Source organism: Marmota flaviventris, chromosome 5 (genome assembly GCF_047511675.1).
Source record: "Marmota flaviventris isolate mMarFla1 chromosome 5, mMarFla1.hap1, whole genome shotgun sequence".
In the NCBI taxonomy this organism is placed as follows: Eukaryota; Metazoa; Chordata; class Mammalia; order Rodentia; family Sciuridae; genus Marmota; species Marmota flaviventris.
The window spans coordinates 137,350,141-137,376,206 of NC_092502.1; positions in this window are offsets into that span (position 1 = coordinate 137,350,141).

Sequence of the window (26,066 nt, forward strand, 5' to 3'; positions counted from 1 at the left end):
AGTAGTGAGATTGTTAAAATTAGTAAGAACTGGTCATTGATTGGTTCCAAAGACCCAGTATCAGGGCACTGAACTCATAGTAAAAAAAAAAAAAAGCAATAATTATGTTCCACCTTATAATTGATAAAAGAAAATTCCATTAAGCTGAGTGCATTGCTACATACATGTAATTCCAACCTCTGAGGCAGGAGGATAGCAAGTTCAAAGCCAGGTTAAGCAACTTAGCTAGGCTGTAAGAAACTTAATAAGACCCTATCTGAAAATAAAAAATAAAAAAGGAATATGGTTCAGTGGTTAAGCAACCCTGGATTCAATCCCTAATATCAAAACATAGAAACAGACAAAAACTTCAGGTAAGCTTTCTTTCAAGACTATAACAACATGGGTAAAGACTATATTTTTAAATGGCAGGTGTGCTGGATTTGGTGGTCATAGGGTTTATCAACATAATTAGCCTATCTGTGTGTGTAGTAACACTTTACAGATTTAGGTTCTGTCCTTTCATAGAAACCTGGACACAGAGAGGGTCTTATATTTCTTAATGATTAATTGTCAAAGGATTTGCCCCAAAAGTGTGAGAAAAATTTCTGGGTTGTAGAAGATTTACATCTCAAAAGATCAGATAAAGAACAAAAACTTTCATGTTTCTAAAGTAAGTGCCCTAAGAAAAAGGAGGTTAGAGACTTTAGGCAAGGAAGAAAACCTTCTAAACTTTGGTTGAGCTGAAGGGAACTTAAGGCCATCTACATAAATTAAAGGAATTAGATATGATATCATAATTTCATTTTTGTTATGCAACTTTTAACACTCACACATATAAATAGATAAATACTTGAATTATATATTCTGTAGAATTATAGATACGATCATGATGAATGAAGCCCTGCTTGGAAACTGCAGCTTCGTCGTCTTGTGTTTAAGACACCAATTAATCACCAAATATGACTACCCAGGATGCTTGTGGCAATGTCTCATGGAGATAGGTATGCATATATATTATTGATCACAAGTGCTCTCAAATTTGAAAAATACTGGAGTAGATCAGAAAAAAATAATTACTTCTAAACTTTAAAACCCCACATTTGTCCTGTTTTGTAGCTAGCCATGACCAGGAAATTTTACACTGGTACATTTTGACACTCAATTCTCTGAGAAATGAATCCTGTTACGAAACTGGTGCTCTTTTCAGGAACATTATACACACAAACTAAACACAGTACCTTTACACACTACGATATGGGCTGCTGCCACAGCCAGTTATATAATCAGACAGGAAGCTGACAACATAATTAGCATGAAGGAAAAACATTGCATTGTTGTATACTTTCATTTACCCCTTATTATTAATGGTTCTATTTAAAGAACAGAAAAGAAAGGTTATAATATTTGTTCTCATGGTAACTCTCTTTAAACATATAAAGAAAGGCAATGATTAGTCATTTTTATTCATTTAATATTCAGTGTGTTCACTTGCCAAAGCACAAAGGCCAGAAAAGAAATTAACCTTTGCTCTTGGTTTGATAGGATTGAAACTAAAATAAGAACCAGCCAGCATTAATATTGTTAAATTGAAGCTGCTGGGAAGATAGATGAAGGCTTTAAAATAACCCCAGATGGTTACTGGTATATCCCTCTCAAAACAAAAATTCCAGCTTGTTTAGTTCAAAGATCATTAGTTCCCTTGTTCCACAATTTGGGATTTTACATCTTATAATGTGAGAAATGCACTGTGTTATCTAAGAGAGTATGTGACCCTGGGCTAATTAAAAGGCACACATTAGCAGGGTAGGGTGAAGCAATGCTGCTTTATTACAAATGGTGTTTATTCCCTGGAGGCAGAAACATCAAAGGATCCTTGGAAGTGGTCTTGCTTCCAACATAGCAAGGCTACTGAGTGGAATTGCAACACTGGGAGCTGTTTGATCTGCATGTGGCTTTTTATTTGTTTGTCAGATTGATAAAATAGAGGATCTCAGAGGGAACTGAACATGTAGACTGAAACTGAATGTGACCTTTGCTGCTGACAGGACAGACTGGAGGCTAGGACCTGGGTGGGATGAGGGGGCAGTTTAGAAATATTATGTCTAGTACTCTTATATGCAGAGAGTGATTGATGAGTTGGAAAATGGAAGGGAAGAATGTGTAGGCTCCCCTAATCCTGTGGTTCCCATTCCCTGACCCCTTCACTTCCTGGCTATATTTCTACCCTTATACAATATGGTAACTTGAAGCCAGTGGTGAAGGAGAATCAAGATCATGTATTGGATAAAAATGGGGCTATAAAAAATCATACAGGCATCTTGAAAATCCCGACAATAATTCCAATGCTAGGAATATCCAAAACAGAAGTAATCCAACCTAAGGAACAAATATGACATAATTGTTCATAAAGGTGAAAAATGGCACCTATAAACTTATCAGTAAGAAAGTGTAATATTATATGTTTATATAGTAACATATAATAATATTTAATATAAAATTTGTATAATAAAAAACCTAAGCATCATCAAAAGAAAGTATAATTTACATGTGTGTTTTATATATAGTGGTAAGACAATGTGTAAATTGTATTCCTATAATACATGTAATATGACATAAAGAAATACATAGTGCATTTTATATGTTTATATGTTATAAATATAACCTTCTGTGCATCTATCTATTCAAGTGTCTATACAGACATGAACATAAATACACAACATTTTACACTGATATGCATACTCATGCTATTAAGAAAGAAGGTGAAAGGTGAGATTGGCAAACTTTGTGTATTTGTGTGTATGTGGTTAAATACTGAACAATGGTCTATAGAGATAAACACACATGGTAATGGAGTCATGAAAACTGTTTGATTTGTTTCATACATACTTTTATGTATATATAGATTAATTTTGTTTTTCAAAAATAAAGATAATACCAAAGAAAAGAAAGCACAAACAAAGCTGTGATTTTGCCTTTTCTGAGAGCAAATGTTTATAAAGTATTTGTTTTTGTTAATTTTCCAAGGTAAAATATGATTTTCTTAACCTATTAATGCATTACACTTTATGTTTCTTTTTATGAGTCAAAAATGTGAAGTTTTTCTTGAATTATAATTTTGATTGAGAAGCAGAGTTAAATTCTTAATACAAAAAGATTAAATACATAATTTTCAATGAAAAACTGTATGTTTTATTTCACTTGAAAATGTGTACAAGCATACAATTACTGTAATGGTGATCAAAGCCTTAATTTTAGTATGGAGGTCCTTAGTTGATGGAATTTCATGTGGTCTTTGTTTTATACTCCAAACATATTTGTAGTAATCATTTTATTTTACCAAGATAGGAGAGAATTTTAGCAGTACTTTGGTCTTTAAGAAACTTGTAATCCCTTTAGTTCAATCACCTATTATACTTGACTCACACTGTCTTGACAATAATTATTCTGACTCACCTTTATACTTTTCAAAGCATTCAATTTTCTTAATAGAATTACATTTTTTTCCTAATGATTTTATGTGTATATTTGATTTAGTAATCCACATAATTTGAAAGAGTAGTAAAACTATTTTTACCGGGTTTAAGACAAAAAGCAGTTGACTTTTGATAAGTACATGAGAAGAGTGTGGCTAACTAGGGAATAGGAATAAACATCATGAGTTCACAGGACTTTGTATCTATGTTGGATTTATTATGGAAGAGAAATCTTATTTTCTTTGATCTTTTGTAGTCCATAGAAAAATAAATTTTAGATTGTATAAAATGCTCAATAAATTCAATAATATAGATGCAGAATACAAAACCAATTTGCTAGGGGACAAAGATAAATATTGTAATGAAAATAAAAAATGGATCATATGAAAGCTGTACAAAACCTGAAAAGTGGCATGAGTCAAGAATAACCCAATTGAGTCAAATGTATGAAAGATGATATATCATGAGCTTTGTAATGTTTTGAAAAACCAATAAAAAAAAGAATATGTATTAAAAATTGGCCAGGCACAATGGTGTATGCCTGTAATCCCAGCAGTTCAGGAGGTGGAGGCAAGAGGATCTCAAGTTCAAAAGACTGCCTCAGCAAAAGTGAGGCACTAAGCCACTTAGAGAAATCCTGTCTCTAAATAAAGTACAAAATAGGGCTGGCGATGTAGTTCAGTGGTTGAGTGCTTCTTAGTTCAATCACCAGTAACCCCTGCCAAAAAAAGAATATGTATTAAAAATGTCTTGCAAATATTTTTTAAAAAAGAAACTTCTCTATTACAAATGTTTAAAAAACAATCTAAAAGATAATTTTAATGAATTTTTCAAATAATAAGGAAGCAGACTTTGATTACATCCTTTTAGAAGTCTTTATGTATGGGGAATGCAATATATAATTACATGTGACTAAACTGAAATGCTACTAAATTTAACCTTGCTTACACATCAAAGCAAGCTATGTTAAGCAAGTTGGATTTTTTTACTATTTAATTTTTAGAAGTAGTTGGACATGATACTTGTATTTTATTTATTTTTATGTGGTGCTGAGGATTGAACCCAGGACCTGGCACATGCTCAGTGTGCATTCTACAGCTGAGCCACATCCCCAGCCCCAGGTTGGGTTTTTTAAAAGAAGGTTGGATTATATGGAAATAATTGTAAACCTATAGAAATAAATAAAAACAGAATATTTATTACAAATATTTCATATAATACTGTGGCTCTCTATTTGGTAGGTGATTTTGCTTCTACTAGGTAAGAAATATACTTTTAATTATACTCATTTGAATTTTTGAAAATCATTATGTTTGTTGGAACTCTAATATTCATAAGTTGAGAAAAAATATTAGCTACTTAATATTTTATCCAATATGTTAAAATTTGTGCCTAATTCTGAAAGTTGACATACCAGGAATATTTATATAAACAGTAATCTATCCACTGTCTGCCAAACAATTGGTACAGCAACTAAGAGGCACATCATGTTGGTAGAATTAAGTAGTCATAGCACAAGAGCAATTTATATTTGCATTAGTAATATTGATAGGGAGTTAATGTCTATGATACTTGATAAAATGGTTTTGTTCTCTTCAGCTCAATTATACTGTGGCATGAAGGAGAGTGATTTGAACAAGTTCTTGTAAAAGTAACAAAGCTCCTAAACCAGCAGGTGAGAGCTAGATAAATATAATAGCTATTATTAGGAAAATTTGGTAATTAAATGTTTACAGCTAATATTGACTTTTTGTCTGTGGTTCTAAACATAATGCATTTATTATGCACCAGCAGAGGCTGATTGTCATGTTGGACAGGTGAAATTTTTAAAAAGATGGAAAAAAATAAAATAAAACCCAGAAAAATTAAAGAGTTCTCTTGTTACCTCACCCTCACTCATTACTATCAAAATAATATTTTTGGTGCATTATCTATAAATGACTTTTTAGAACATCCTTTTGTTCTTACTTTTATGAAAACACTAAATTTTTATTCCTCTGTTTCTTTGACTCCATCTCTAAGCCCATCTTCAGCCTGACTCTCTTCCCCATATACCCAGTGCCAAGTCATGAGGAGTTGTTCATCTGCACGTTTAAGGATAGCTCTGTAGGCAAGTCCTTGGCCTAGTGAAGCATCATTACATTGTAGTCTGATGTCTGTGTGCCTGAGGAACAGATATAAATTCTTCTGAGAAAATACTCATTGTGTTATAGCATTTACATAGCTGCCAAATGTCACATTTATTTTAAAATTTTCATTATTTAATATCTGCTGGAATGGGATAACATTTTTAAGCTGAGATTAGGAAGTGGGAAAGTGAACTGGGCACTAAAGGTTTGAGAATATAAAAAAATCTCAAAATATGTCAGAGAATGTTTTGAAGATGTACAAAAATTACTCAAAAACTACTGTGCAAACAACAACAACAAAAACAACAAACTACTGCGCCATTCAAGTGAAAGTATCTACGCCCCCACCCCCGAAAAAAATGATCTTCCTCCACAATTACCTACTCAGAAGTAAGCCTGTGAATTAAGAATGAATGTACAGAAAGAGATGAAGATGTGGCGAAGACCCAACACAACTTAGATCCTAATAAGTTACTACTCTTCTGGGCAACTCCCAAGGGGTATCTGCTAAAAGAACACAATGTATAAAAATACTCTAAGTCATTTTCAATCTTTGTCCTAAACATTGCTGAATTATAAGAGGCTACAGAACCCTTTTACCGATTCCTGACAAAAACCTTTTTCTTTCCTTTCCTGCTAATGCCAAACCAGCTTCTTATATCTTATAACTCCAAATAAGAACAAAGTTCTGACATGGAGGAATATCCGTGTATTCTTGCATAAGAGACCAAACAAGAATATAAGTGCAAGAACCTTTAAAACTTCATACATCTCTGCAACAAAGGGGATATGCTTGACATGTACTATCCTTTATTTGACAAAATATATGACCCTTATTTGAGATAGAACCTAGCATATTGGTATAACTAAGTATAGTTGCAAGATGAGTTAAGTGTGCCAAAAGAAAAGAGAGCTTATTCAAAGGAAGGAAGAGAGAAGAGAACAGAAGGGAGGAGAAGACAAACAAATAAACAAACAAAAACTTGGTATACCTAGAAAAGGATACAAATACTTAAGCATGGAAAGGTCAAAGTCATCAACCAGATTTAATTAAAACAAGTCTAACCCAAAATATATTAATTCAATCTATCAAAGATGAATATTAACAAGATGTTCAAAACTATAAGAGAATAGAAATAAATAATATGTAAGAGTGTCCCAATACTCCTAACAATAGACATCTTCAAAGAAATTTTACACACATGGAGAGTGGGAAGAAATTTTCACAATACAGGAGAAGAAAAACATATCAATCAAAAACACTGCACCTAGCAAAGCTAACCTTTAGAAATAAAGGAGAGATAAGGTGATTAGTAAAAAATAAAAGCTAATAGAATATATCTTTACCAGCCCTATTCTATAGAAAATGCTAAAGAGAACTCTTCAAACTGAAAGAAATAAAAATCTTAATGGAATAAACAAGGAAAGTGATAAAACTCACTGGTAAGATTAAATATATAGACAAATTCTTTGGCTGGTAATATAGCTCAGTTATAGAACCCTTCCTAGCATGCACAAGTCTCTGGTTTAACCCTGAGTACCACATTTTTTTTTAAGAAAGTATAATTATGGTTGGATGCAGTAGAAGACCCCTGTAATTCCAGTGACTCAGGAGGCTGAGTCAGGAAGATCACAATTTCAAAAACAGTCTCAACAACTTAATGAGGCCCTAAGCAACTAGGCAAGATCCTGTCTCAAAATAAAAATAAATAAATAAAAATATCTAGGAATGTGGCTCAGTGGTTAAGTGCCCCGGGATTCAAAGTCAGGTACCAAACACAAAACAACAAAAAAGCAAGATTATGTAGATAGATTCAGAATTCTCTAATATTATAACACAGTGCATAAACCAATCATTACTTTAATATGAAAACTAAAATCAAAACAAATAATAATAGCTGCATGAATATAGTAACAGTTATTCAACATAAAATATATAAAATATAATTTCAAAACTCAAAATTTGGGGAGAAATGGAATGCAAATAAAATATTATTATTGATATATTTCTCTAAGTTTTTAAAAAATGTCTGAACCTGATAATCACAGTAAATTGCTGTCTTTTCAAGACAGTTTCTTATTTAAAAAAATATTTGTGTAAGCCTTATGAAAATAAAAAATCAACAGCCATAATAGATGATTAAAAAATAATCAAGGGATCAAAAAACCTCTAGTACAGCAAATCATTTCAAGAGCAAGACTTTATAAGAGAGACAGATAAGAAAGAAAGAAAGAAAGAAAGAAAGAAAGAAAGAACTAGAATAAAACTAGAAAACATGTTGCCAATAGTTATAGTGACTAAGAACTTACTTATAAATATTTCCTGGAATATAAACAGATTAAGTTTTTCTATTGGAAGACCTAAAGTTCTGAACATATTTAAAAGAAACTCAACTATATATGGCTGATAAAAAATTCACTTTATATCTAATGACATAAATATATTGAAAGTGAAGAGATGGAAGAAATAATTATATGCAAATGAGACCTGAAGAAAAAAGCAGTAATAGCCACACATATCAGGTAAAATAGGTTTTAAGCCCAAAGCAATAAACGTTACAAAAAAAGGGAATTACACCATATAAGTCAAACACATAAGGCAAATATTGAGAGAAACAAAGGGAGAGATAGACTGCAATATAAAACTATAGGGGAATTTAATACATCATGTTCACCAATGGACAGATCATCCAGACAGAAAGTCAAGACAAAAATGATTGATTTCAAATGCACCTTAGGACAAACAGGCCAAAATAACATGCACAGAGTTTTCTGTCCAACAATTGCAGAATACACTTTCTTCCATTTAGAACTTAGAACATTCTGCATAATAGATCACATGACATGTGGACCACAAAAGGCTCAACAACAACAATTAAAAAAAAGAAAATCATATTGAGTGTCTTTCCCCACCACAAGACAATAAAACTAGAAATCAATAACAGTAGAAAATAGTAATATCAAAACAAAGAATATCCCAGTATCAAAAACTATGCAACTATATGGAAGTTAAACAATATCAAAAACTACATAACTATGGTTGGGGCTGTATCTCAGTGGTGGAGTGCTTGTCTTGCACATATGAGGCACTGGGTTCAATCATCAGCACCACATAAAAATAAGTAAATAAAATAAAGATATTGTGTTCATCTACAATTAAAAATATTTTTTAAAAACTATGCAAATATATGGAAGTTAAACCACATAACTTTGAACAACCATTTGATCAAGGAAGAAATTAAAAGTAATGAATAAATGTCTTGAAACAAATAAAATTGTAGATGCATTAAACAAAACCAAGAGATGCAGCAAAAGGGATATATATAAGGAAGTGGGTAGAAATCAATGCCCATATCAAGAAGCAGAAAGATCTCAAATTAAAAGTTGAAAAAAAATACTTGTTTGTATATATCAAAATATTATAATTTGAAAAAAATTAAACAAAAATTTAGTAGAATGAATAACTAATGAACATCATAGTAGAAATAAATAAAATAGAGACCAAAAAATGAAGGACTGAATTTTCAAAAGATGAATTGTCAAATAGCTAGGCTAATAGATTCCAACAGATATGCTAGAGATCATTAGAGACTGTTATGAACAACTGCCTGCCAATAACCAGATACAATAAAATAAATAGACAAGTTCCTGGACACACACATACTTTTCCAATATTAAATCACAATAAAATAGAAAACCCAGACTAATAATAGGTAAAGTTAAAAATAAGTATTAGCAAAAATAAATAAAAATATATTCTGTATTACATTAAAGAAAAGCCCAGGACAAGATGACTTCACTGCTTAATCATATGAAACACAAGAAGAAGAGATATAGCAATGCAAAAATCCTCAACAAAATATTACCAAACTGAAAATGATAGCACTTTACTAAGTTTATTCACCATGATCAAGTGGAATTTACTGCAGGGCTAAAACATTATTCAATACATGCAAATCTGCATACATTCTGCCATTTAATAAATATTTAAGAACCAAAAGCATATGATAATTTCAAGAGATGTACAACATGATTTTGATGATATGCAACATCACTTCATGATAAAAATGTGGAACAAATTGGGTATAGAGGAAATTAATCTTAACATAATAAAGACCATATATTATAAGCATGCAACTAATATGATTCTGAATGTGGAAAAGCTGAAAATTTTTCTTCAAAGATCTGGAATAAGATGCGGATTTTCAATTCACCACTTTATTTAATATACTACTAGAAAATCTGGAAAAGAGGAGACCCAACTTGGAAAAAAAAGTCAAATTTCAAATATTTGCTCATGATATAATCTTATGCATAGAAAATCCCCCAAATTTCATCTCTTAAATTAACTATTAGAAAATAAATGATCTCAGCAGGATATACAGTATACAAAAATCAATAGTGCTTCTAAACACCAATGGGAAATGATCTGAAATAGAAAGCAAAGAAGAAATCCCAATTGTAATAGCAATTAAAAAATAATAAACTCCCAAGGAATTAATTGCACAAAAGAGGTAAATTATTTTTACAATAAAACCCATAAACCACCAATTAAAAGGTTGAAAAAGACACATACATATTAATAAAAAGGCATCCTGTGTTCATGGATAGGAAAAATCAATATTGTTGAAATGTTCATATTAATCAAAATAATGCATAGATTCTGTAAAAATCTATAAAAATACTAGTGACATTCTTCATAGATCTAGAGGGAAAACATCCTAAAATTTCTATGGAACCACAAAAATTCCCAAATAGTGAAAATCACATTGAGAAAAATGAACAAAGCAACAGGTATTCCAGTACCTGACTTCAAATCGTACTATATATATATATATATATATATATATGAATGACAGAGAAAACAAAACAGCATAATATATAGTGTAAGAACAGACATACAGACTAGTGAAATGGAAAAAGGAATCCAGACATAAAATATGCATCTATAGCCAACTGATTTTCAAAAAAGTTGCTAAAATATGCATTGTGAAAAAGACATTCTTTTCAACAGATGGTGGTGGGAAAAATGGATATTCCTATGCAGACAAATGATATTCAATGACTATCTTCCACCAGTTACAAAATCAACTCAAAACTAGTTAAATACTTAAAGTAAGACTTGGAAATATGAAACTAATAGAAAAATCATTAGGTAAATGATTCAGAACATTTATTTGGGCATGGATTTATTTATTTATTTTTAGAAAAAACCTCCCCAACTAAAAATGAATAAATAAATAAAAGCAAATCTGGACAATGGCATTATATCAACTGTAAACTGTACAGAAGAAAAGAATCATTGAAAGAGGAGACACACCTCAGAATGGGAGAAAATATTTGCAAACTGCAAGAGATTAGTACTCAGAAAAGATAGGAATAATAAAAACTGTGTAATAGATATTATAGAGTTTACAGGCTGGAGTTGTGAATCATTGGTAGAGTGCCTAGAACTTGTGAGGCATTGGGTTCAATCCTAAGCACCACATAAAAAATAGATAAATAAGAAAAAAAAGTAACGGTATAAAAAAAGAAGTTCTTTTAAAAAATTAGAAAAACAGTTTAAGCAAAGAGTGATATGCTTAAATAGGCATTTCTCAAATAAAGATCTAAAACTGGCTAATAGTTACAATAAATGCTCAATGATACTAATATTAAGAAAACATCAAAAACATCAGAAAACATCAAAAGCCACAATGAGAGATATCAACTCAATGTAACTATTATGGCAATTAAAACAAAAAACTAATGATAAAAATTGTTGGTGAGCATGTGGAGAAAAGGAATGTAAATTAGAATGTAAATGAGAATGTAAATTAGAACATCTGTATGCAAAATAGTATGGAAAGTCTGCAAAAACAAAGAAAGAAAGAAAAGAAAATAGAACTGCTGTATTATCTAGCAGTCCCACTACTAAGATATTATCTAAAATAATTGGAATCAAAATTTAAGGAGATAGTGTACTCCCATTTTCACTCTAATACTATTCACAATGAGAACCACCTAAGTGTCAATTTACTGAAGAATGGATGAAGAAAATGTGGTACATGTGCACAGTGGAATGCTATTCAGCCATTGAACAATAGAATCCTGTGAAATGACATGGATGGAAGTAGAGTAATATTTATGCTAAGAGAAATGCCAGACAGAAGAAGACAAGTACCACATGATGTTATTCATGTGGAATATAAAAAAATTATCCCCATATAAATTCAAATAGAAGTGGTGGTTACCAGTTTCTGGGGAAGAGGTCATAGGATTGGATGGAGAATAGATTATCAATGGACACTGTTATGGTTTAGATATAGTATCACCCAAAACTTCACATGAGATAATGTAAGCAGGTTTGGATGAGAAATGATTGTGTTATAACCTTAAATGAATCAGTGGATTACTCCCTGATGGGGTTAACTGGTGGTAACTGGAGGCAGGTAGAATGAGGCTGGAGGAAGTGGTTCATTTCCAGTGGGCCAGGGGCTTATATTTTGTTTCTGGAAAGTGGAATCTCCTTCTGCTATCTGATCATCCTGTGAGTTGCTTCCCTCTGCAACACTGTTCTGCCATGATGTTCAGCTTCAATTTGAGCCCCAAAGAATGTAGCCTGCTCTGGGTGGATTGAGCTTCTGGCACCATGAGCCCCAGATAAATTTTTCCTCCTCTACAATTGTTCTGGTCAAATCTTTTACTCACAGCAGTGCAACAGCTGACTAAACCACTAAGTTACAGTTAGTTAGAAGTAAGAAGTTCTGATCATCTATTGCATATTTGGGTAATTATAGAAAAAATAATGCCCTGATCTTAAAAAAAAAGAAAGAAAACAACAAAAATAAGCAAATAAATAAATAAGAAATAATCATGAATGATTTTACCATAAGGAGATCATAAATGATTGAGGATATAGATATATTTATCCTGATTTACACAATGTATCCATATGTTCAAACATTGTATTTTACAACATTAATACATATATTTTTTTATGTTTTTATTGATTATTTACTAAATTACATTTAATAAATAACATTAACAACCTTGATTTCTATGCATGTGCATATGAGATACTGAGAATTGACCCAAGGGTTTCCTACCACTAAGCTACATTCTCAGTCACTTTGATTTTGAAACAGCATCTCCCAAAATTGTAGTGGCTAGCCTCAAACTTGGAATTTTTTTGCCTCTGCCTCCTGATTTACTGGGATTACAGGTGTGTTCTGCACCGGACTTAAAAACTCTGATTTTATTGGTGTAAATAAGGGAGATATTGCCTCTAACACCACCATCACCATTTGACCATTGTTATGGACCTGATCTGGGAGGCAACAGTTGATGTTGATACATTAATACCGGATAGTGATCAAGAACAATGAATATTTTTACCATTTTAAATTGCATCAATGTCAGATTTTTCTAACATGAAGATTTTGCTGATGATGCAGTTCATTTTTAAAAACTATTAAAATATCATTACAGGAAATGCATAAGTAATACCACCATTATAATTATGTGCATGTTATTTTGTTTTGCTTCTTTCGTTATATTATAAGCTATCTAATACTCAGTCTTATCTGAAAAGTCACAGGAGTGATATTGATATTTGTCAGCTACAGGAAATTATAAAATGAGTTATGCTATCCTAATATAAATCAGTGTGTGAGATTTCATTATATGTGCATGAAGCTGATACATAGATTTATATTGGGTTTATTTTCATTTATAAATAAATGACATTACTGCCAAAATAATTTTTTGAAGATATTTTGTCAAACATGTTCTTGTTCATATGTTTAAATCTTTTATTATATAATTATTTTTTTCTTTTTTCTTTTGTAAAGGGAATTGAATTATTGAACCACATCCCCAGTCCCCCTTTTTTAAAAATTTTATTTTGATACAGAGTCTCACTAAGTAACTTAGGGCCTTTATAAATTGTTGACACTGGCTTCCTGCCTCAGCCTTTCAAGCCACTGGGATTGCAGGCATGCACGACTGTGCCTGGCTATATGAATTGATATTTTTGTGACACACAAACACACACACACATACACACAAACACACACACACATACACACAAACACACACACATATACATTTCTATTTCACTAGTGTCATGTATGTAATGTTTTATATATATGAATCCATATATATAAAGTATACATTTAAAGAAAGCAATGTATGTTTTGCTTTTTAATCTGTTGTGTGAATTTTAATGACTTCTAATGTGACAAAATGTTTGCATCATTGCTAATATGTCTTAAAACACTTAAAAGCATAATAGGTTGAGATCATCCTAAGTGAAATATTCACTTCATTAAAACCTATTATATGAGCATTCAAGTAACATATTTATGATATAATATTTGAAGCACTTATTCCTCACAGTAACATTTGTTTTTCTTCATTTTGCAAAGGGAAGCACACTTATTTGTCTGCTTTCCAAAGACGCATGGTAATGAAATTCACACTTAAAAATATGTATGCTTAAAATGGATATAAGGTCATATATTATAGTTTCTTAGACTATATTTCTATGATACAATGCCATCTTCTGATTGATGGAGTGGTAGATTGCTTAATACAGGGATGACTGAAGATATTTTTCTCAAGATACATCCTTCACTTTACTGAAACTCAGAAGAATATATTACCAGCAATGTCATTGATGTTTTTTGGTTCTCACATCAACTGTCATATATATACCACTTGCAATGTAGGCCATGGAAGAAGTGCAGTTAAAATGTAGAAAATCTGAGATTTATCCAAATTAGGTTAACATATGTGGATATATTCTTGCTTAATTTTATGTCACTGAAAAAACAGAAGAAGTAACAATAGCACAATATTTGTACTAGTAGTACTAGAATTGAAACAACTTAAAAATCTTAGGGATAGGATTATAATAAGGAAATACTTATGCTTAATACATTAAAATTAAGGCGTTTGGGAATTAATGTCTAACACATGGCAAGTAATTAAATTAACTTTCATGTATAGTCACCTAACACATCCAAATATAGACCTAAACTTCTCAAGGGAAGAAAATAAAATGTGAGCAATCCAAGGTTGTTTTCACAGGTTGACACAGAATGTAATCAGACTAAGGTGATATTTTACTGTGGATTCAAAGTGTATTTCTCTGATGGTTCATAAATATTGAATTTTTTTATATATTTCTGGTGCTATAACATTATCAAGGGAAAATTTCACACAGTTTGCTGGTCACAACATTTGATCACATCTTTACTGAATATTTTCCTTTAATCCTCATGGAAGTGCATATGTCTATTAATTTCAAATTGAACCAGAATTATGGACCTGAACATTCACTAATGACTATAGTGATGATTCATTTTATGTGTCAAATTGTTTGGGTTAAGGGATGCTCAGAAAGCTGCAAAAATTTTGTTCATGGGTATATCATGAGGGGTGTTTTTAGAAGGCATTGGCATTTGAATTGGTAGACTGAATAATAAATATCTGACTTAAACAATGGAACTAAGAAAAATCTTCTGCATTTGTGGTCTGAAAAGAACAATGTTGCAAAGGGAAAGCTAGCTTAATTGAACTGAGTCATCCATCTTCTCTTGCCCTTAGAGCTCACAGTTTCTAATACCCAGGGCCACACTTTGTCACTTGTACCATCAACACCCCATTCTGTTCATCCCTAGTGTCAGATGTTCAGACTCAGAATGAGAATTACACCATTGGATTTAAAGGTTTTCAGAATCCATCTGAGTTATATACAACTAGTTTTGATGGCTCTCCAGCTTAAAAATGACAAACTTCAATTCTCAGTCATCATAATTGCATGATATGTATATACAAATATATATAATGCATATGTAATATATTTATGATATTTATATTTCATATAATGATTATATTCTACTGGAGGACTTTGAATGATAAAGATTTTGTTACCAAGAGAGATGATAGAAGAAGAGAATTTTAAGAATGAGTTTTTTAACTTGTCAATGGATTTTCTGAAATTGGTTTTCTAATCTGACTCAATATAAAGATTGCAATTAACTTTTCCAGTATTCAAAAGAGCACTGATAGTTCATGTAATGCTCTGGCAATGTAAATATGCAAATGACTTCTATAAATAATCCTAATCAACCACTTATTTGAAGCAAAAAGTGAAATGATTCTCTAGATAAATTTTGAACATTTTTGGAAAGCTCAGATTCATACTTGTCACTGGCTGGCTGCTTCTAATATTATTAGAAAAATTAATGAAAGAAAAGGACATGGTCAGTTATAGGGCTGTATAAAGGACCCAGTAATGTCTAGGTGTGCTCTGAAGGATAGCCTGATCTCATGTACTAACAGAACTAAAATTGCTGAACATCAAATGCAGAAACTCATCCAGCAATTGGCTGAATAAAAAGGCTCATCAGTTTTTTGACCTTCCTGGATTTCTCCTGTTAAAGTAAGTGCACTGAGTAGGAAAGAACTGAATCCTGTTAAATGGAATAGATACATGTCAGAAGAAAGTGATAAAGCTATAGATTTTTAGCTTCAAAAAGCTGATGATTATTTTCCCCCCATTGGAAGCAATCACCTGATAACCAGTAGAAGCAGCCTTCCCATCCTTAATGGAACTGGACTCTCCACTCTCATGAAAGGTGGTCTATACAAACCTAGTAATGATCTCCTCCTCATCCACAGATGTATCCTCCTTTACCTATATTTGAAAGGATTCACCCTGCATTGTGAAAAGCAAGGGAATGGCCTTCCCACAGGCAACTATCTTCCAAGACAGACTTTCTTCACTGCCCATCCATCTCCCCCCCGCCACCCCACCCAAAACTGCAAGGAGACCCAAGTCTTTCCTGGTCACAAAATTGAGTTAGAAGATTGTTACAGATTTCTTACCTACCATGCATGATGTCTTGGGTTTGATCCCCAGCATTGTAAAAAAATGAATAAATTAATTAATCAAAAATATGACTCATGAGGAGGAGTGCTATGTTCCAAAATAATTACTTGAATTTTCAAATATATACAAGTAGAAAACTGGAGACCATATTTGGAAATGTCTATTAAAGATTTAATATAGTAAGGGAAGGAACACAATGTTGAGCTAGGATGGTTTTATTAAGCAGATAATATGCATCTAGTGTTGCAAAACCAACAGGTATAAAGTGATCAAATAGTTGAGTTGGCACCTTAGATATAGAAGAATGAATGACTTCCCCTTTTATAACTTGAAATGGCTAATCTCAGTTTCTTGTGGAGAAGAAGGATTCAAAGGAATACGGAAATTGGACACTGAGATTGTTTTCATCATTCGAGAAATGTCCATCTACAATGGGAAGTTACTCATGACATACATTTAACCAGTATTTTGAGATATAAAAAATTCATAAGCATTTCCCAACCATCTTTATCAAGTTCAAAAATCACTGATCTTTTGGTCAGAACATACAGAGAAGCATTAGGCACTTAATTGGAAAGCTTAAAAACAAGGAGAGTTAAAAGATGCTATGGTGGGAGGGGACCAGTGACCACACTCATTTTTCAAAGACATTGTAAGCATATGGTATTTGTGAATGTCTTCCTCCAAATTGTGTGTGTTCAGACCTTAACTCCCCAATTCATGTTAGTGGTATTTTGAGAGTCTGGGAAGTATGAGATATTTTAGGGTTTCCCATAGAAACAGAACCAATAAGAAATAAAGATTTCTTCAGTTGACTCACATGATCACATGCTGAACAGTCCCACAATGGTTGCCTGCAGTCTGAGAAGGTGAGAAATTTGGTAGCAAATAAATTCAATTAATTCACAAACCTCAAAATGAGAGAGAGAGAGAGAGAGAGAGAGAGAGAGAGAGAGAGAGAGAGAGAGACTAATAATGCAGCACCAATCTGAGGCAGAAGACCTGAATTATGTCTGGAGATCCACTGGTATAAGTTTGCACTCAAAGGCTGAAGAATTTGGAGTCTGATATTTCATAATTACTCAAGTGTTGTTAAATTTGTATGAGTTTTCCTTTTATTCTGCCTTTTCATTCCATATGAGCCCCCAGACTCTTTGATGGTGACACCTACATTGAGGGCATGTCTTCCTCTCTCAGCTCACCCACATTCCAATGTTATCTAGAAATATCCTCACAGATACTCTCAGAAGTATGCTTTGCCAATATTCTAGGCAAATCTCAATCCAGTTGATACCCCAAATTAGCCATTACATAAGTCTAATGTAAGTTCATGAGGGTGGGGTGTCCAATGATGATATTAGTGGCTTTGTAGGAAGAAGAAGAGAGACCCAAGCTAGCACACTTTATTTTTCTTGCCAGGTGGTACCATCTGGCATATTATGGTACTTCAAAAAGCCTTTACAAGATGCTAAGTAGATGCTGGCACCATGTTCTTGGAATTTCCAGGCTGCAGAACTATGAGCCAAATGAACTCCTAGTCCTACAAATTACCCACTTTCTGGTACTTAGTAATATCATGGCAAAGAATTAACAGAAATTTGGTATCCAGAAGTGGGGCTATTTCTCTTAAAGTAGCTGAAAATGTGGAAGTGTTTATAGAGGTTAGAAGTGAATACTGAAAAACGTTTATATTGCCATAATTGGAGCATTAAGGGAGATTCTGGCAAGTGCTTTGTGAAAGAAGTGAATGGGGAAAATCTGAAACTTCTTAGAGAATATCTAAGTGATCATCACCAGAATGTTGACAAAAATGTGAATGGTGAAGGTCATTTTCATATGGTTTCAAATGGAACCTAGCAATAAGACTTTGGAAAATGTAGTTAAGGCCATCTTTTTTATAAAACAGAAAAGAACTTGACTGCATTGTGCACATGGCTTAGCACATTAAGGACTGCAGATTTAGGGGCAATAAACTGAGGCATTTGGCAAAAGAAATTACTAAGCAGCAAACTATTCAGGCTTTTATGTGGCTACTTTTAACTGTTTAAAATAAAATGAAAAAGCAAAAAGAAGATTTAAACCAGAAAAGTAATTAAAAATAAACAGAGGCATTTGAAAAATTCTAAGCTTGTCTATGTGGTAGAAAATAAAAGATTCTAGGAGAATAAACCAAGGATATAAACTAGAAATTTCTTGCTAGTGAGATTAGTATGAATAAATGCAATCATCAAGATACTGAGAATCTTAAGGGTAGCTTCAAGGCTACCACTTTCAGCACAGTCCCAGTGATCTAGCAGACAACATGATTTTGGAGGATGAGTAAGGACATTCTCCATTGAATCACTGCCCTGGACCACCCTGAGTCTCTTTATCCTGCATTCTCGTGTAGCTATCCAACTGCTAGTCAAGTGACCTTATGTATAAATCAACTCATTGCTCTAGAAGACACAAGCTATCAAACTTGGCAGAGTCCCTATGTTGTTATTTCTGCAAGCCTGAATAATGTAAGATCTTGACTTACTGTTGCTTCCATTATTGAATTTGGAACTACTTTGCTAATTTCTACCTTTTGCAATGTGTGTCAGTTCTATGTCTGTCCTAACATTGAAGTTGTTATTTTATAATAATTTATATATTTTATAATAATAATTTTATAATAATAATTTATATATTTTATAATAATAATTATAATAATAATTTTATAGCTCATAGCTGGAGTGAATTTACCCCAGGATGATTTATGCCTTATGTGCCTGATTCACAAAATAATCTGAATTTTGGATTTTTTATTTGACACTGAAATTAATTAAGACTTTACAGACACGGAGCTAGAAAACATGTATTTTCCATGTGTTAAAAACATGAAATTGGGGCTGTGGTGAAAATGCTGTCGTTTTTATGTCTCCTCCAAATTTCATGAGTTCCATTTAATTCTCAATTTCACATATCAATGATATTTGGAGATGAGGGTTTTGTGAAGAAATTAGGATTAGATGAGGTCATGAGGGTGGGGTTTTATAAGCAGATGGAGGAGGCCCAACCTGGCACATTTATTTTCTCACAGAATCTCCAGAAGATAGCATCAGCATGTTCTTGTGCTTTCTGGAATCCAAAACTGGGAGACAAGTAAACTTTCAGTTTTTAAATAAACTTTTGTTATCCAGGTTCTTGTTACAGCAACAGCAACTGGATTAAGAAAGCATAATTACTATAATAGATTGCAGAATGAAACTACCAATCAGAGTAGACTGACTCACACAGTCCTATGGTTTGTCATGGTGTTCCTAGAAGAAAAAATGGATGAAGTCTAATACATTCTGGTTTCATTTTTATAAGCAGAAAAGTGCCAGGCCAAATGAACAAAAGTCTAACTCTAATCATAAAAAAAAAGAGTTAGTGTCTCTCAATCAGTTCCCAGGCCTGATGCAATTTACAGACAAAGAACCACCTGAATAAAGGGAAAAATGAGTGCCTCATGAAAGCTCCATAGTAAAATGCCCAAATCTATACTGTTAATTTTCTACCAGCTCTATTAAAAAGAACTATGCATTAGGGTAAAGGAAATGGTGGGATCATTGGGACACTAATTAGCTCTATTCTTTAAGCAGACATTGACTCCATGAAATCCAAGTCATCACTGTGGTCAACTAATTGAAGATCAAATTTACAGGGATCAGTAATCACTGGGGTTTAGCTCAAGTTTTTATCCAAGTGGGTACCAAGAGTTTAGAAACTTATCCTATAGTAATTTTCTCAGTCTCAAAATGCACAAGTGAAAAAAGTTAACAGTTTGCAGAATGCTCATGTTTGTTTCCTGACCTGTAGTGTGAGGGCTAATATGATTGCAAAGTCCAAGTGAATGCCATTTGAACTGCCTCTGCTTCCTGGTTATAGTGGCATACACCTATAATCTCAGAGGCTTGGGATGCTGAGGCAGGAGGATCCTGAGGCAGGAGGATCACAAGTTTGAGACTGGCCTCAGTAATTTAGCCAGGCCATTAAGCAATTAGTGAGAACTTGCCTCAAAATAAATAGATAGATAGATAGACAGATAAGTAAATAAATAATTAAACAAACAAATGGGCTTGGGATGTGGCTCAGTAGTCAATCAACCCATGGGTTCAATCTCTGATCTCCTTCCCCCAAAAACAAACAAAAAAAAAAAAAAAAGAAGAGAAAAAAGAACTGCTTCTACTTCAGAAATATCACAGATAAATAAGGAAAACAAAGATTAATTCCTTTATCATTAACTTGAAAGATGCTGGGGTAGTGAGTTCATCTATATTCCCACTAAACTTGTCTTCTGTGTAGTCTCTGCAGAATACAAAAAGATATCAGATACTGGAATAGATTATCTTAAACTAAATCAAGTAGTGACTCCAATTTTAGCTTCAGTTAAAAATATGACTTCATTTTTTGAGTAAATTATCACACTCCCTTTTAACTGGTACTAAACTATTAATGTGAAAGATTCATTTTTGCTCAATTTTCTTTTAATAAAGCCCACTAGAAGCTAGCTTGGATTTAGCTGGTAAATTCAAAAATGTATTTCCACTGTCCTACCTCAGGGTCATATCAACTCCCCAGCCTTATGTCATACTTAATTTTGTAGTGATATTCCGGTTGATGATTGTTATATTCCACAAAATATTACATTGGTGCCTAATGTTGGTTGTACTAAACTGAAGAGACCTTGATGATGAGAAATAGCAACTGCTCTAGATTTACTAGTAAGACATTTGCATGTGAGAGGGTGATATTCCGCATCAGTGAACCCTCAATGGTTTTCCACTTCAGTGAGATTTAGAGGTCTAGGTATTTGAAAGGCATTTTGAAATATCCCTTTTTAGGTGAAGAATAAGTTGGTATATTAATGGCTTCTCCCTTCTCCTCCAACCAAGAAAAAGGCACCTGGCCTAGGGGGGCAATTTGTGTTTTGGAGACAACGTATTTCTCATTTGTGTGTGTTACTTCAGTCCACGTTCTGAGTGAACCCATAACAGCAGAGGTTCCAAAACTGGCCCAGACTGTTGTAAAAGCTGCTCTGCAGCTTATGCCATACAATACAATAGATGCAATGATGCTTACTGTCACTGGAAGATAGGGATGCCTTTTGTAGTTTTATGTAGGTTCTTTATTCATGAATTGCAAAGCTTTGTTATTCTCATAAATAACTGCTCTCCTTTCCTAGGGAGAGATTTTGGCCTGCTTTTTGGCTGTAGGAGAAACTGAGCACTTAATCATGGTCAAGAAAATCACCAGGTGACCTGAACTGTCCATAATAAACTGACCTATCTTACCCATAGGTCATAGAGTTTGGTCCACAATATCATCACCAACTTCGACCTCCATCATCAAATGAGTACAATTAGTAGGGCTCAAATAGATCTGGAAGGTACTACTATACAATTAATATGGGAGATATGCTCATTATTGCTATTTCTGCTACATTACCCTCTCCAGCTCAACTTGGACTTTTGGTTTCATGACAAGTTGCCTTTAATTAATTCACAAAGGAAGGAAGATTCAGAAGGTACATGATTCAGGAAGTCATCAGGTTCCTATCTCTGAAGGACAATGGAAAAGAGAAATTATCTAGCACAGAAAATTTCAGTGATTAAATGTCGGCTACACAGGTTTTTGGGAATAAAAAATAACCAAATGTGGGATTTTATATTGATTTATGTATGCACTGTGGCAAATGATTAGGCAAGAAAGTCAGGGATGTGAAATGAATATAAGAAATCTGATGACAAACTAATTTGGAAAATAAGTTACTGAAAAGACCTCTTCTAATGCGCAAGTATTTCTCAAACTTTCTGGTAAAGAACAAAAACTAGCTAAGGTGCATGCTGAAGGCATTGCATAATGTACAATAGAAGATAGTTATAAATACAAGGTATGAATAGGTTACCAGTTACTGAAATGAGGGCTAGAACTGTCATACACATTCCCTTCTTATATTATTAAGAATGTATTTCACACATATATGTATATTTATATATAATATTTACTATAAAATTTTCATATATACTATAGATAAATGTCATTTTTCCTATATTTCCCCTGTGTGACACAAGAAATATTGACTTTATTTCAGTACTTAAGTATTCTAATATTATGTAATCATGCTTAACTTATGTAATATCATGAGAAAAATAAACATCAAAAAAGAATATTTCCTTTTGTTCTGGGAAAAAGAATGTGTTCTCTTTTAGCAGAATGTATGATACTTGTGTTCAGTAAGGAGTAATTATGATCTTGGTATTGTTGTTATTTGGATACTAAGTATGGGAGTGCCTAGCTACAGAGGTTGGGTTTGTGATGGTTAATTTTATGTATCAAATTGACTGAGTAAAGGATGTCCAGGTAGCTGGTAAACATCATTTCTTGGTGTATCTTTAAAGTTTATCAAAGAGATTATATGACAAATTAGTACACTGAGTAAATAATAGACTGAATAAAGATTGTCTGCTATTATGATTGTGGGGAATTATCATATAATTCATTTAAAGTTTCAATAGAACAAAAACATAAAGTACAGAAAAATTATCTCTAGTGGATCTGAGACTTTAATCTTCTCTGCCTTCAGGCATTGTGGTTCATTGTTCTGAAGCTTTCTTCTTAGTATTTCAGACACAGATCAAATTACACCAACAGAGCCCTTGGTTCTCCAGCTTAGAGAGAGAATAGAGGATGGGACATTTCCATAATTATATAAACCAACTTTCATGATAATTTTCTCTTCTTCCTTTTCTTTCTGTATATTTAAACATGTATCTATGTACAGATTTGCACATCATAATACAAATATATACTCATAACCTATATATACATTTATACATATATACACATATATACATTCATGATTGACACACACTCTCTCATATATATATATATATATATATATATATATATACATATTGGTTTTCCGTGGAGACTCCCTACTAATACAAATATTAAACCTGAAGGCTAGTGATATTTTATTCCTTTTTATTCTATCTATATCAATGTTTGAACTCTGCCTTCTTTATTCAGAGTTGTCAAGCATGCTATTCTGTACCTCACCCTCAACAATAGGATAGCTATTTGTTCAAAAATAACATGTTGATATTATTTCAGAATCTTCTTTGATATAGAAGTTACAGAAGTATTGTGCTTATAATATTATTTAAAAGGAATTTTTTTCTTCTATGTTCCAGGGATGTTTCTTTTTTTTTTAATTTTATTTTTTTTATTAGTTACACATGACATTACAATGATCTTGGCAATTCATATACTTGAATCATTGGGGTATAGTTTCTCATTTTTCTAATTGTACAGATTGCAGAATCACACTGTTCATAGAGTAAAAGGAATTTTTTAAAAGAATGAAAACATACAAATTACCTCCTGGAACAAATATTTATTATCTTAGCATAGCCTATATATTACTACATGAAAATATCACTATATTGGAGATATATATATATATATATATATATATATATATATATATATATATATATGTTTATAATATGTTAATTTGTTACATATGATATATATATATATATATATACACATACACACACAGGAATTAAAGATGTATCAATTTTTGAATAGATGTTCTCAAAATGAATTATTGTTTTCTCTCTGTATATTATTAAATGATCAATACTGAATCAAGGACAGAAAAAACGATGTTAAATGAATTATGTCACTATATTGTAATGGAAAATTAGAAAATTAAAAATGCCACAATATTTTAAAACTAGAAAATGTATTTATGTAAGGTTTAATAATAAATGCCTTTACTACACAAATAAATGCAGTACAGAGGAACTAAAACAGGTATAAATTAATAAAAAAATAGTGTGTATTTGCAATGTTTTTTAAAATAAATAGCTATTAAAGGTTACTATAAAAATAATCTAATCTACTTGTAATCTTTTAAAATAGGAAGATTGTTCCTTGAAAATCACCACTCAAATAATTGAAATCATTCTACCCACTATCTTGTTATTATTATGTATGATTTTCTTCAAAATGTTTTTCAATTTAGTATCTATACTTCAGATAGATGATTAAAATAAACTAATTCATTATTATGTTAGTTGTAAATAAAACAAAACATACAAAATGTTCAGTTTTTTACTGATTAGTACTATTCTTTAAAGGTAAAGTTCATGCACTCATTGCTAATTTATACAATTGCTTATTATCACATGTGAGCCAGAGGAAACCTTAAAATTTCAAGTCAGTTAGCTGGACATTTCTATAACCACCATATGTTATGGAAATAGTAAACAATTAGGTGAACAATCTCAAAGTTCCTATATAGTGTCAATATCTACTATTTGCTAAGTTTCTCTGCATAAAAAGTTGCTAAAATATCCACATTACTATTATCTTCTAAGTGATGGTTGAGTACATTTAGAATTACTAATATTATAGTAAAATTTGCATTTTAATTTGTTGTCATCTTGGTTTTCTCTATGATATTCAAAATTTAAATTCTTAAATTTACAATTCAACTTAAATTTTAGTGCTAATACATACAAGACATGTTTATAGACTGAATGAGTGCAATGTTCTTTCTAGAATATCTGTGAATAACTTAGCAGCTATGCTTCACTGTTCAATATTCATATAAATTACTTTAAAAATTAAAAGCTGGACAAATGGTGCACACATGTAATCCTGGCTATTTGGAAAACTAAGGCAGTTGTTTAGGTAAGGCATGAGGTTCATGACTTTGAGGCTAGCCTAGGAAATTTAGTAAGATCCTGTCTAAAAATAAAAAATGGAGCTAGGATTGGACCTCAGTTATAGAGCACATGATTAGAAGGTGCAAGGATCTAGGTTCAATTCCAAGAAAACACACACACACACAAAATAGGAAAGAAAAAGAAAAAAGTAAAGAAGTTGTGAGTATATTTCCAATATGACATCAAAAATTCCCAGTGAAAACATCACACAAATTATTGTGCACAACATTTCCACTCTTGTTCTCTCTTTTAGAATTCCCTTTATTCCATTTCCCTCAATTCCAAATAACTATTGTTGGGTTCAACATGTACCTCAGTAGTAGAGCGCTTGCCTAGAAGGCTGTTGGGCCTGGATTCATTCACCAGCTTCTTAAACACATGGACAGTGGAATGAATCTGATCTAAACTTTCCTGTGTACGTGTATGAATACCCCAGAGTGAAACTCACCATAATGCACATCCATGAGAAATTAATTAAAAAAAAAAAACAAAACTAGAAGTAAATAGCAGTTAGAACAGTGAAAAAAGAGAACAAGTGAGGGGAGAGGGAAGAGAAAGGGGAAGTGCTGGGGACTGAATTAGAATAAAGTATATTTCATGAATATATAATTATGTCAAAATAAATCTTAATGTTTTGATGTTATGTATAACTAAGAAGAACCAATAAAAATGATTTAAAAATTAGATAAACAAATAAAAATTATTTGCTATTTTTTTAACTCAGTAGAAAGATAGTAGAATGAATTGCATATTACTTTCCTATATCCATATATGAGTACACTACCAATGTAACTCCATATCATGTACAACTAGAAGAGTGGGAATGTATACTCCATGTATGTATAATGTGTCATAT